This window comes from Aotus nancymaae, unplaced genomic scaffold (assembly GCF_030222135.1).
Source record: "Aotus nancymaae isolate 86718 unplaced genomic scaffold, 86718_ANA_hifiasm-v0.15.2.pri h1tg000108l, whole genome shotgun sequence".
NCBI classification, from domain to species: Eukaryota; Metazoa; Chordata; class Mammalia; order Primates; family Aotidae; genus Aotus; species Aotus nancymaae.
Window position 1 is genome coordinate 22,540,212 of NW_026988523.1, and position 12,828 is coordinate 22,553,039.

At 41.0% G+C, this 12,828-nt stretch overlaps 1 pseudogene; it reads right to left on the reverse strand.

Annotated features, from left to right (window-relative positions):
• Positions 1–11,714: 11,714 nt before the first annotated feature.
• On the reverse strand, positions 11,715–12,327 carry LOC105711579 (tetraspanin-17-like; annotated as a pseudogene).
• Between the last annotated feature and the right edge of the window lie 501 nt (positions 12,328–12,828).

A 12,828-nucleotide genomic window follows, 5' to 3' on the forward strand; every position in this document is an offset into this window, starting at 1 on the left:
TAGAGGTGTGTTTTCTGGGGTGAGCCTGAATGGCAAGCTTTCAGAAGTGACAGCCTATCACTGGCTGCTTGCAAAATTGAGTTCACTAAGATGAATTGGTCCATTGAACAGGTTTAAACCTGGTTCTGATGATGACTTGTTTCTATTGCTCCAGACCAGTGAGTCTTTGTCAGTGTTTCTGAACCCTTTGTACATTCATTAGTCAACTAAATCAGAGAGAACAACAAAGTTTGTTCCAGTAATTCCCATAATTCATTTTTATTGAAAATGAAGTTTTATCTGTGGAGATTTCATTTTCACCTTGCATATTAATCAATGTTTATTTATTGTATTTTAGTATTTGGATTATTACTTGAATCACAGGACCATGACAGTGCTAATGCTTTCCTGACTTTGAGCAACTGATAACTAACCATTTTGGGACTACTAGATTATTGAGTTAGGTTGATGATTACCTAGAGTAATTAAAGCTTAGATGTAAGCAAGTGATGGTAATACCAAGGGGAGGATGCTCTATTAACTCAGAGTATCTAAATTAGCAAAGAAAATGTACAAAGAAAAATATATAAGGTAGCGTTAAATAGATAGGATAACCTTGTTCTAATGGTTTTGGCAAGATTTCTGTTTTATGTGGACCTCTGCCTATTTTGGGGCCATAGGTTAACAATCAACTTCGTGCATCCTTTACTTTGTAGGTTCTCCAGAAAGCCTCCATGTAGATTCTTTAACAGGAGTGATGTTCAAGTTCTATTAGAATGCCTTAGATTTTCAGAGGAGTTTAAATGATAAGACATAAAGGTTTTAGAGTAAAAGGCAAAGTCACAATTATGAAAAGCAGTACTAGTTAAATATACAACATATCATTGGATTGAAAATAAAAATGTTTTAGGTAGAAAGAACATAATCTAACACTATTTTCCTGCCATCTTAGAAAAAATTTTCTCCATCAATGTTTAATATCGGGGTTAGGTTGCACCTAATAATATAGTTATTTCATGTCTAGTTGAGATTTATTTGGTGCCATGAGGTGGACATTCTGATTTTGCCCAATCTTATCTTCATGGATTTTACGACTTGAAAATTCCTAATGTAGTTTTTAAAATAATTCAACAGGCCAGATTTTATTTACCTATAATGGAATCTTTATCTGTTTGAATTTCCTATCATTTCTTAATCTTATTTTATTAGAAATCCTTTATAGCCTGTAATCCCAGCACTTTGGGGGGCCGAGGCGGGTGGATCACGAGGTCAAGAGATCGAGACCATCCCGGTCAACATGGTGAAACCCCATCTCTACTATAAATACAAAAAATTAGCTGGGCATGGTGGCACGTACCTGTAATCTCAGCTACTCAGGAGGCTGAGGCAGGAGAATTGCCTAAACCCAGGAGGCAGAGGTTGCGGTGAGCCGAGATCGCGCCATTGCACTCCAGCCTGGGTAACAAGAGTGAGACTCCGTCTCAAAAAAAAAAAAAGAAATCCTTTATAAAGATTTTGTACAAGCAGCATTTTTGGCATGAGCCAAAAATATTTATGATATTTCTATAGTTATTTTTATAATATTTTAGAGTAGCATCTGAACTTTTACCTTTGGGAATACTTATTATATAAATCAGGATATTTAAGACAGCATGAAAATATTAGGTGATTCATAATTGCTTTTATTCTTAAAATTAAACTTTGCTTTTAGAGCATTTAGAATGAATGAATTGTTTTAAAAGCTGACATTTGTGCACACAGATTTTATATATATTCAAAATACATATAAATATATACCTTTATTTTGTATATATTTTTCACATTTCTTTTAGAATTTGACGTTCCCTAGAAAATGCCATAGTCCAGTCATTTGAACAATTAGGATTCTGATAAATAATTGGATTTTTAAAAGAGACTGAACTATTTATTGAGTTTAAAGGTTGGTATTTTATTTTAAAATTATGATGATTTATAATATAAACTTCACTAGCAAACAATACTAAGTCAGAATATGGCATTAGAGTTTTCTAGACAATACAGAAACAAACAAAATGCAACTTTGTACAAGTAGACAAAAGCAAAACTAAAGAAAATAAGCAGCTTAATAAGTAAAAGCATCTAATGACCTTACTTAACACTAATACTCAATTTATAAAATCTCTAGGTCTTATTACCTTATACAAAACCCTATGAATAATGATCCTTACAAAACTGACCTGTTTGGTTACACATTCTCAAACAGAACAAACCCAATAATTAGAGTCAATCAAACAAATCTAAGCTTATATTACAGTTTAGACTGATTCATCTGGCAACCTACCTAAAGAACAAAAGAAGTCTGGGCACAAGGGATTTATTGAGAACACCTGTTAGTCCAAGGATTTCCTGCAATTCTGCCAAATGAGTGTTATAAAAGAATCTTTAATGTGACCTCCATAATTCTCATTAAATGATGTAAAATCTAACAACACATTTGAATTTATCTCTTATAAGAAGAAAGATCTAAGCTGGTCAAATAAAGTCTCTTTAAGCAGAACAGATTGTTGATCTTATAGGCTGTGATGTCCAATCTGACAGCCATAGCTACTAACCAATGTACTTATAAGAATTTAAATAAAAATGAAAATTAAATTCATTTAAAAATTTAGTTTTGTGACCACACCAATCACATTTCAAATGAGTAATACCTATACATGACTGGTAGCTAATACATTGAACATTAAGATATACTTATTTTCCACTATTGCAGAAAGTTCTCTTGAACAGCATTGTTATATAGGATATTTGGAGGACTATCAGAGATGTAAGTGGATTGATATTATCTATTGAAGTAAGGTTACTTGCAGGTCAGTGTTACTGAAGCACTGTCACTCAAAAATGTTCTTGTTAGAGTGATTTTATCCTTGATTGACTGATTTTTTATAAGTGGGAAGGACTGAAAGGAGATGATATGAGCCTGACCCTGACTGTGCTCACTGAGGGGAATTGTTGATAGATCAAAACTGGTTTTGCTGATTCTTTGCTACAATGGCTCTAGAATAATCAGAATTCTTCTAAATATATAAGAACTTCTTTCAATCTCAAACAACCAATAAAAAGTGCAGAAAAGCCAGCAGAATATTTAAAAATAAATAAAAATCACTTAAAGAAAATATAAATAAAATTACTATACAATATAAGCAGTTTTTCAATGCATACTGTGATTTATTAAAGGACATTTATCTGGAAAAGAATGAAAATATACCTTTATTTCACAGCATGTACAAATATAAAATCCATATGCATCTAAACTACAAAATTAATGTAAAATGTCTTAAAAGCATATTTAGAATGACAGGTAATCTCAACATGATAGTATTGCTTGATGAAGATAATACAAAACAGATAAAAAGTAAAGCATACAACACTTGTCTATGGATAATTTATACATTTTTTTTCAAGGAAAAGTTATTCATACTGCCAATAGACAAATTTTGGTTTTATGAAACAGAACACTGACAAACCCTCTTTAATTTGTGAAAAAGGGAGACTGGTGATCAATTTTTCTTTATACATCTTTATATATCTTTACTTGTAATGAAAAGCATGTGTTACATTGTAATTTTAAAAATCAAATGTAAGGAAGAACTGATGCATTGCTATGTAAGAGATTATTAAATTCCAAATCAAATTTATAAACGATTTATTGTTGGTTCAGTACAATTTTATCAATTCACTGTTTCATTTCAGGTGCATATTTCATCTTACATGCATAAAGCCAAATAGAGCCTGGTCGTGAGCAAATGAATCCATGTCAAAATAAGGTGAGAGATACAGGAACGTAATTCAACAACCATAAAATAGCATAGCAACCACTAAATATGGAGACTGTAAAGAAATATAGACCTGGGTTAAAAGGAAATCTGAATGAAAATGTACAGTGTACTTCTAGGAAAAAGATATTTGGGCATCTTGAAAGACGAGTATGACTTGTCTACATAGAGAAAATGAGAGACAACAATTCAGGCCATAGACAATGCATAAAGCATCAAATGGCATGATGCATTCCAGGAATTTCCTTTAATATAGTATAGCTATTGTGAAGGGTATATTATAGGACTACAGAAACATGATATTGGAAAGGGAAAGTTTTTGAACCCTGATAAATACAATGGTGTATATAAACATATACTATTATTTATGAAGATTATTGTCTGCTCCATAAAGACTGGCTGAAAATATCATTGACAGGGTCAAATAATTATTAGAAACCAACTTGATGCAATATCTCAATTTTTTAAAGCATAGCATCTTTCAAGAAGTATATTACTATAAACCCCAAATAATGCATTAGTTACCAATTTGCCCTCAATTTTGCAAAAGTTAACACATTCTAAGAAAAACTTTTAACATAAAGTACCATCAGTATTGCTTTGTAAATAATGGCTCAAAAATTATATCTAATCACCCTTGCTTTGGGTTTTTTGGTTGTTGTTGTTAATGTGTATTAATTAAGTTCTAATTTCATTTTCTAAAAACTAATCTTTTGATGAAAAAGCCATTAGCAGAGGCTAATAATGAATTCATATATGAAGTGAACCATTGCATAGTTCATTAAAAATAAATACTATAGAGTTAAACAAACTGATGGGGAAAATTAATGAACATATTTTAAATGTTAAGGTCTTAGTTCAAATAATCACTATTTAAAGTTTATAAAATTCTGAATTATTTGAAAAAATAAGCCTTCACTTTCTAAAATGTATATAAATATATTTTAAATAATTCATTTTGATTACTGTTACTGTTATATTTTCTGAAAAAGCAACATTTACTCTTTTTCTGCTTTGTAGCTTTTCTGATTCTTTAGTTTTTAATGTTAATATACCAGTCAAAACAATGTCTATTGAGGCTATTCTATGAGATCTACTTGTCCAACTTCTGTTATATTGAGTTGCTTCATGTGTAGAGATTAAACACTGGTTATACAGTTAAAAAAAACAAAGGTTTTATCACCATACAAAATAGAGGGTTCCAATATCGGAAGAAAACTGCAATAGTTTCTTCTGGGATGTTTCACAAGCAGTGTGTCATTTTGGCTTCACCTAACCACATGTCATAGATTTAACGTCCATGCTTAAAGTTAAAAAAAGAAACATGATTGTGCAAGTGGCTTTAGCATTCATGTGTGCTCTTATTCATCGGTCATCTTTTAAGAAACAGATGAATCCAGTATGAAATTTTCAGTTTTTAAAACCTTAAATGCAGAAGCATAATTTTGAAACAATTCTGATTAAATACAAACAAGTAAAAATTATGTTCCTTTATTTATAATTCTAATGTTTGACGGTCGGCTACTCTGAATTTGCAGTTGTCATTTACTCTGTCAATGAATAAATGTTCAATACCAAATGCAAATCAAATTTTTTAACAGTGCCAACTTAAAAATATGGAAGTAAATAAGATACTTTTTAAATGCTTTTAAAATTTTATTATGGAAATGTGCATTCTAGCTATTAAATACATCCATATATTTATTGACATTCTCATTTTTCTTTGTCTCAGTATTATCTATTTTTTTTTTTTTTTTGAGATGGAGTTTCGCTCTTGTTACCCAGGCTGGAGTGCAATGGCATGATCTCGGCTCACCGCAACCTCCGCCTCCTGGGTTCAGGCAATTCTCCTGCCTCAGCCTCCTGAGTAGCTGGGATTACAGGCATGTGCCACCATGCCCAGCTAATTTTTTGTATTTTTAGTAGAGACGAGGTTTCACCATGTTGACCACGACGGTCTCGATCTCTTGACCTCGTGATCCACCCGCCTCAGCCTCCCAAAGTGCTGGGATTACAGGCTTGAGCCACTGCACCCAGCCTAGTATTATCTATTTTAATTGGTTTTTTAAAATCACTTTCTCTTTCACTATGTGCCGTAACTTGTACTTCACAAAAGGGTCAATAAGGTCGAAAATAGAGGACTCAAACTTGAACATCAGGGCAGTAACAACAAATGAGTGAAGGAGACCAAAATTTCCTTATTCATTCGTTTGTTAATTAAGTTTGCTTATCAAACATTTATTAAGTGTTTTCTACTTGCTGGGCCTTCTTTAGAATCTTAGGATACATCAGTATCAACAACAACTAAAGGTTTTTACCCCAGACTTCTTACATTCCACAGGTGGGAAAAGAAACAAAATAAATAAAAGCAGGAAATAACTGAAAGGTTAGAAGGTAAAATTTTTCACTTGAGATGTGCCAATGGTTTTATCCAAGGTAGTGCAACAAGTGAGAAGTGTTTAGGCGAATATCAGGGGAAAAATAGCGAGAAGGACAATACTGAATGTTCCCAACTCAAAGAAATAATAAATATGTTAGAGATGATGGATATGCTAATCACCCTAATCTAATCACTATATATTATGTAACAAAACATCACTACCTATCACATAAGTATGTACAATTTTCATGTCAGTAAAAAATAAAGCAAAATAAAATTAATGCTGCTTTCCAACTAACTGATCCCCTGTTAAGTAAAATGTTGATGTTAAGGAATTTCTGTTTTTCTAAAGAAGCTACAAAGCAGATCTTGTTAAATCTCCCATTTAAAAATTTTCAACAAAATATGTATAAAATTATGAAATTCATTTTAGTGTCATTTAGTTGTCTTTATTTCCAACTTGAACATATGTCTTATGTCTTCTTTCCCCACTGCCACTAAATATGCTTATAACTATCAAACATATAACAATAATTCAATCAGAGCTTACCAGAATGAACTCGAGAAATGAGAGTTTTATACTTGAAATTTTAGGAGACAAAGTAGTTATTGTTGTGGAACCTAAATTATTTACCAAATTTTTTAAAATGAGAATTTAAAAGATATTTTTGATTGCTAATATTTTTAAATGCTGCGGTTTTGACATTACATATTTATGAACCTCTTTAGTTGCCAATGTATGAGCTTTATTTTTTTCAAGACATAAGGTTATGTATCTTTGTTTTTGTTTTAGGAAATACATATTTCCTGCTTACAAAACATTTACTGGAGTCGTTCATTTTCACCCTCAAAATACCCATTATGAGGGGTGTATTAGTCTGTTCTGATGCTGCAGATAAAGACATACACTAGATTGGGTAATTTACAAAGAAAAAGAGGTTTAACAGACTCACACACAGTTTTACAGAGCTGAGGAGACCTCCCAATCATGGCAGAGGGCAAAAGGCACATCTTATATGGTGGACAAGAGAGAATGAGAGCAAAGTGAATGGGAAATCGCTTCTAAAATCACTGGATCTTTCGAGATTTATTCTCTACCTGTAGAACAGTATAGGGGAAAAGCATTCCCATGATTCAATTATCTCCACCTGCTCCCACCCTTGACATGTAGAAATTATTACAATTCAGGGTGAGATTTGGGTGGGGACACAGCCAAACTGTTATATTGGGGTTCTGGGGTTCAGGGGTTCAAGGTGCCCTCAGCTCCCCTGAGAGGACATTTCTCCAGGTTCTTGGACTTCTGCCCTCTCAAGAATGAGAGAGGGGACCACGGCGCAGTGCGCAGTAAATGCCAGACTCAAAAGTCTTTGTAGAAAGTGATTTATTTATTTAGAGAGAGAAAAAGGAGATGGAAAGAGAAATAGCTAACTCTCACACTGAGTGGGAGAATCCAGAAAGATGGAATCCAGGAGAGGAAAGCAGCTTCCACACTGAGTGGAAGGGAATAGAGAGGTGGAGTTTAGGAGGGAAGACAGGCTTCCATGAGAGAGTGTGGAAGGGGACTCCAGAGGGGAAATCCAGGAGAGAGAAAGACGGCTTCCACGAAGGGAGTGTTCGTGAAAGGGACCCAAGCATGGAGTCTGAAGGGGTGTGGAAGAAGGGGACTTCTAACCTGGGAGGAACCCCCACCTTCTCCAAGACCCCAGGCCAATGAAAGCAGTTCCTTAGAACTTCCGCTGGAGTGATTGACTCTTAGTTTCTTCCCGTGCCCTCGAAATTTAAACATAAACCATTAAATCTCCTGGATGGAGACAGATGGTAGGGGGGCATGGTGCTGGGAAGTTCTTGCCCTTAAAACTACACCCCCTTGTGGACCCTGGAAAGAGAACACCTTCCCTCATTCCCCGTCTCTGAACAGAAAAACCCATCATGGAACACGGGCGTGTATCCTCTTTACTTCCTGCTGAAATGGGGCATAGAAGGGGCCCTGCAGTTGAGGCTTCCTCCAGAGGGGAGCATTTCAGGGGTGCAGGTTGATCCTGAGGTCCACGATAGAGCCCACAAGCCAATGACATCTGGGGTTCCAGTAGCAGGATTATTTATGACCTTATGATTCTATAAGAAACGAATGTGATAAGGTGGTTAAAGATGAGAGGCCCACAGGCCAACAAATATGGAAAGGCTATAAAGGAGCCTGGGAGAGCAGAGCCAGGACAGTCAGTTGTTAAACAAGCTTCACAATACTGTTCCTTGAAGGTTTTTAGCTCTGTGTTTGATTCCTGAGTTCTATGTTCAAAACAGTATTTGATGGGTTTACAAATAGAGCATTTTTCCTAGGAAGATACAGGTTCCTCTCCCACTATGAAAAGGATAATCGAAGTCTGAGAGACAGCAAAGTTGAGGGTTATAGTCCTATTAATGCCAGGATATAAATTAGACTTACGAGTGGTTGCTTCCCTGAGGATCTTGTTGAAAAGCAGATGTAGATCTTCGAACGGCTCGCAGGTGGATGACGGGCTGTCTCCTGGAACTTCAGGCTGCGGAGTGGAGGGTCTATGACTTTCCTTGGGAGGTATCCAAGGCTTCAGCTGAGTGTGATGAATCCATGAGTCTATTTCCACTATCTTAACTGCCGTTGGAGTGGACAGAATGACCGAAAATGGTCCTTCCCAGGATGGGCCTAGAGAGGGAGAGTCCGAGGGGAGCGTATTAACAAGCACCAAGCCTCCAGGGCAGGAGAGAAATACTGAGAAGGCCATGCGGTGTCCAGGAGGAGATTAACTTCCTGGACCTCTATGGCCAGCTTTACCTGGGCTCTGTGAGGGTGATGGCTCGTGCTGGCACTTGCTCCAGGAACCCTCAGTCCTGCCATTGGGTCATCTGGTCAGACACCTCAGGCCCTGGGGACCTTCATCCCCTGGGACAGTGTGCTTTCCAGTGATTCCCTGGGCACAGTGGGCATGGAAGAGATGGTGGTCCATTCCTCTGGGGACAATTTCTTATAAAATGTCCCTTCAGACCGCACTGGTAACAAGTTCTGCCAGGCTGGCGGCTAACACAAGCCTTTCCCTCATTTGAGCCCCTGGGTCTGCTTGCCTGAAAGCCGTGACTGAGGCTGATTTCTCCTGTTCCTTTCAGCTTGTCCCTCCTGGCCTCCATTATAAAACACCGAGGTTGCCTGGCTCAGTGATGATTCTAGACTCTCCTCTGGCCCCAAGGCCAGTTTCTGGAGCTTCCTCCTGATACCTACTGCTGACTAATACACTTGTCCTTCAGTATTGTTGTACTGGAGCGAGTATAGAAACTTAACACCAAGACAGAAGTATGCCAAACTGCAGGGTCTTTATTGCCAGAGGCCATGGAGGACTCAGGTCTCTCCCACCCATGGCCCCGAGCTGAGCTGAGGGCGAGCAGTGTTTTAAAACTGAAAAACCACATCCTGGTTTTAGGACCAAGAGGGTGAGGGGATGCAGGGCAAGCAACTTTACAGCAAGCTAGCTGTTTTTATTTACAGAAGCCAAGGTCAGCAGTTATTGCAAGGAAAACGGGGCAGCAAGCAGTTATCACAAAGGAAACGGGGCAGCACTTTCAACTTATTTTTGGAAAAACCGGTTTTCTTGGTGCTTGCCGGGTACAGGGTATAAGACGGCGTTGCTTCGGTTCTAACTCTGGGTTAGCTATGGCGCAGTATTAACTGACCCTCTATGGAGTCTGGTGATGGGGGCGTACTTCCTTAAGCCTCCTACAATTGCTCAAGGGAAGCTGTTGGGTTTTCTGCTCTTCCCTTTGGGGGCCAGATTTTCCACTCAGCAGAGGGTAATTTGGCCACACTGGCAGGGAAAAGTAAGCCACTTCTTTCTTAAAGACTGTCTGCTAAATTGGTCCCAATTTTCCAGTATACACTTTAATGGGACTTGAGCTTGGGAATAGAAGCAGTCATCTGAAATCGAATACAAGGGATGCCCGCACCCCTGATTAAAGAAATTACAGCCCCTTCGACCTGAGGCCCCCCCAGGTAAAATGGGTACTGAACTGAAGCGTCTTTCAGTCAGTACCCTGAAATTTTGTGTGTCCAAGATGTGTGATCCATCTTATCAGAGGTCCTCCCGTGTACTGGATACCAGTCATGACCTACTAGGTCATGGACCCCTCACTGCCTGCATGAGCTCCGTGACCACCACAGAGGTGTGGAACGAGAGGGGCTGTTGGGTGGGTGAGTAGTCACGTACCAACGAGCCCCAATGAGGCCACTGAGGCTCAGGAGATGGGTACCAACATTTCCCAGCAAAAGTCCAATTTATACAGGCCAGATAATAAAACTGCCCCAGAAGGGTAACTTCTAGGGAGGGGCCGTTAGAGCACCCAGCTTAAAGAAGGCAGGCCACGTGGCTGAGGCCGGAACAATACCCTCAGGACCCGGGTCTCCTCTCCCTTAACCCATCTTCCTTTGTAGGAAAATGCTCTTAAGGCCGTGAGACCTGCCATGGACTATTTGGCCCTGGAACCGGTTTAACTATGATTTTCTAGATGGAAAAGTTCTGCTGTAGAGAGAGCCAATCCTAAGACAAATTATACACCAAACACAAAGTCCCATAGCCTTCAGCTTCTGAATTTCCCCAAAAGATCTCCCCAAATCAAGACTGACACCACCAGGGATTGGAACTAGCAACTCTGCAGGTCCCACACCTTAACCAAGCGTGCAAACAGACCACTTGCATGAAACAAAGGCAGAAAGCTTTCTTAAGCCACATTTTGAATGAGAATGCTGCACCCTCAGGTGGTGCGGCCTGCCTAAAAGCCGGGCGGGGCTGATGGTCAGCAGCCGCACCTGCAGAGGAAAAAAGCTGCTTGCCACGTCGGTTTAAAAGCCGCTTTCACAGCTGCAGTGAGTTCCCTCTTCCCTCGGCTTTCAGTCGCCACGTTGACCCCGCGAGAACCTCGTGCGCAGTTGGGCCACTCCCCGAGCGGCTGCCCACACAGGAGCCTGCGGCTGGCAGGCGAACGTCCTGGGAGCGTTTTTACCCTGCTGCCTGGGACGGAGGAAGGCCGGAGAGGTCTCCCAGAGCCATGCGCCAGGCTGCGGCGCTCCGGTCCCCTGCAGGCTCGGGCTGTACCTCGCCCCTCCCCGCTGTTTTCCTGTCGCCCACAGTGCTGGCGGCTGCGCTTGCTGCACGCACCTGGGCCCGTGGGGGGCTGGGCCTTGGTCTCCAAGGAGTGAAAGGCCCGGGGGCAGTGCTCGCCCGCTCAGCCCCACAGGCGGGGGTTTTGGTCCCAGAGATAATATCTGAAGGATGGAGAAGGAGACAGAAAGCAGAGAGAGAGCTTGAAGGTAAAAAACTTCGCTTTTAATTCTGTCTGGGCTGTGCTGCTTAAGACGGGCTGGGTGGTGCCTCCAGGGCCGGGTGCTGCCTCCAGGGCTGGGTGCTGCCTCCGAGACTGGGTGCTGCCTCCAGGGCCGGGTGGTGCCTCCAGGGCCGGGTGGTGCCTTCAGGGCTGGGCGCTGCCGCTCAGGTTCCTCACAGCCCTGCCTGGCGGCAGCCACTTCAGGTGTTCTCAATGAGACAGGACAGAATGGGGCTGGTTTTACTCATAATTTTGACATCGTCTTCTCCGGCTGTACCCCTCTCCTGGTGTACCCCTCTTTCTGGTGTACCCCTCTCCTGGCTAGCTCGCCAAAATGTAATATTGGGGTTCCAGTCTTTGGGGCCTCAGGCTCCGCAGCAAGACCAGTATTCCTGAGCAGAGTCAGTGAGGTCCTCGAGGTCAGTGTCGCGGGCCTTGGCGTTGATGAGGTTGAGCTGCTCTCGAATGCAGTCCTTGAAGACAAAGGCCAGGATCCCTGTTGCCAGTGCGAGGAAGAAGATGAGGCCGAGGAACACGGAGAAAAACTGGAGCAGGAAGGTGTTCTCCTGGAGGGCCCAGGCAGACAGCAAAGCCCAGCACCGACACTACCACCAGCAGCCACACGGGGGCAGGGCCTCCCAGACCTGTCAGCGCTGACATGTTGGAGAGAGCGCGCTTCTCACCGCAAGCCCAGAGGCCTGTAGCCAAGAGCAGGGCTCCTAGCACTCAGAAGACAATGTTGAAGCCAAACAGGAAGGGTTTCCCGCAGCAGCCGCCCTCGGGTTCCTGGAAATGCTGGTGCTTGCCGGGCATGGTAAGCGGCCACCCGCCATCCAGACACTGGAGCCGGAGCCGGAGCCGGAGCCGGGCCCGGGCCCAGCGCCCCCAGGGCAGCCCTGGGCTACATCTGGGAGGCCCTGCCTCCATGTGGCTGCTGGTGGTAGTGTCGGTGCTGGGCTTTGCTGTCTGCGTCGGGCCCTCCCGGAGAGCACCTTCCTGCTCCATTTTCTCTCAGTGTTCCTCGGCCTCATCTTCCTCCTGGCACTGGCAACAGGGATCCTGGCCTTTGTCTTCAAGGACTGCATTCGAGAACAGCTCAACCTCTTGATCAACAACAACCCGGGCTGACACTGACCTGCAGAACCTCATTGACTCTGCTCAGGAATACTGGTCTTGCTTCGGAGCCTGAGGCGCCAAAGACTGGAACCCCAATATTACATGGTTTATATAAAGAAGATTGTCTAAATAAACCATTTTTTCCTTTAGGGCATGCTAGATTTTAGTAGATATTTATATCATTTTGAGAGGTTTTTT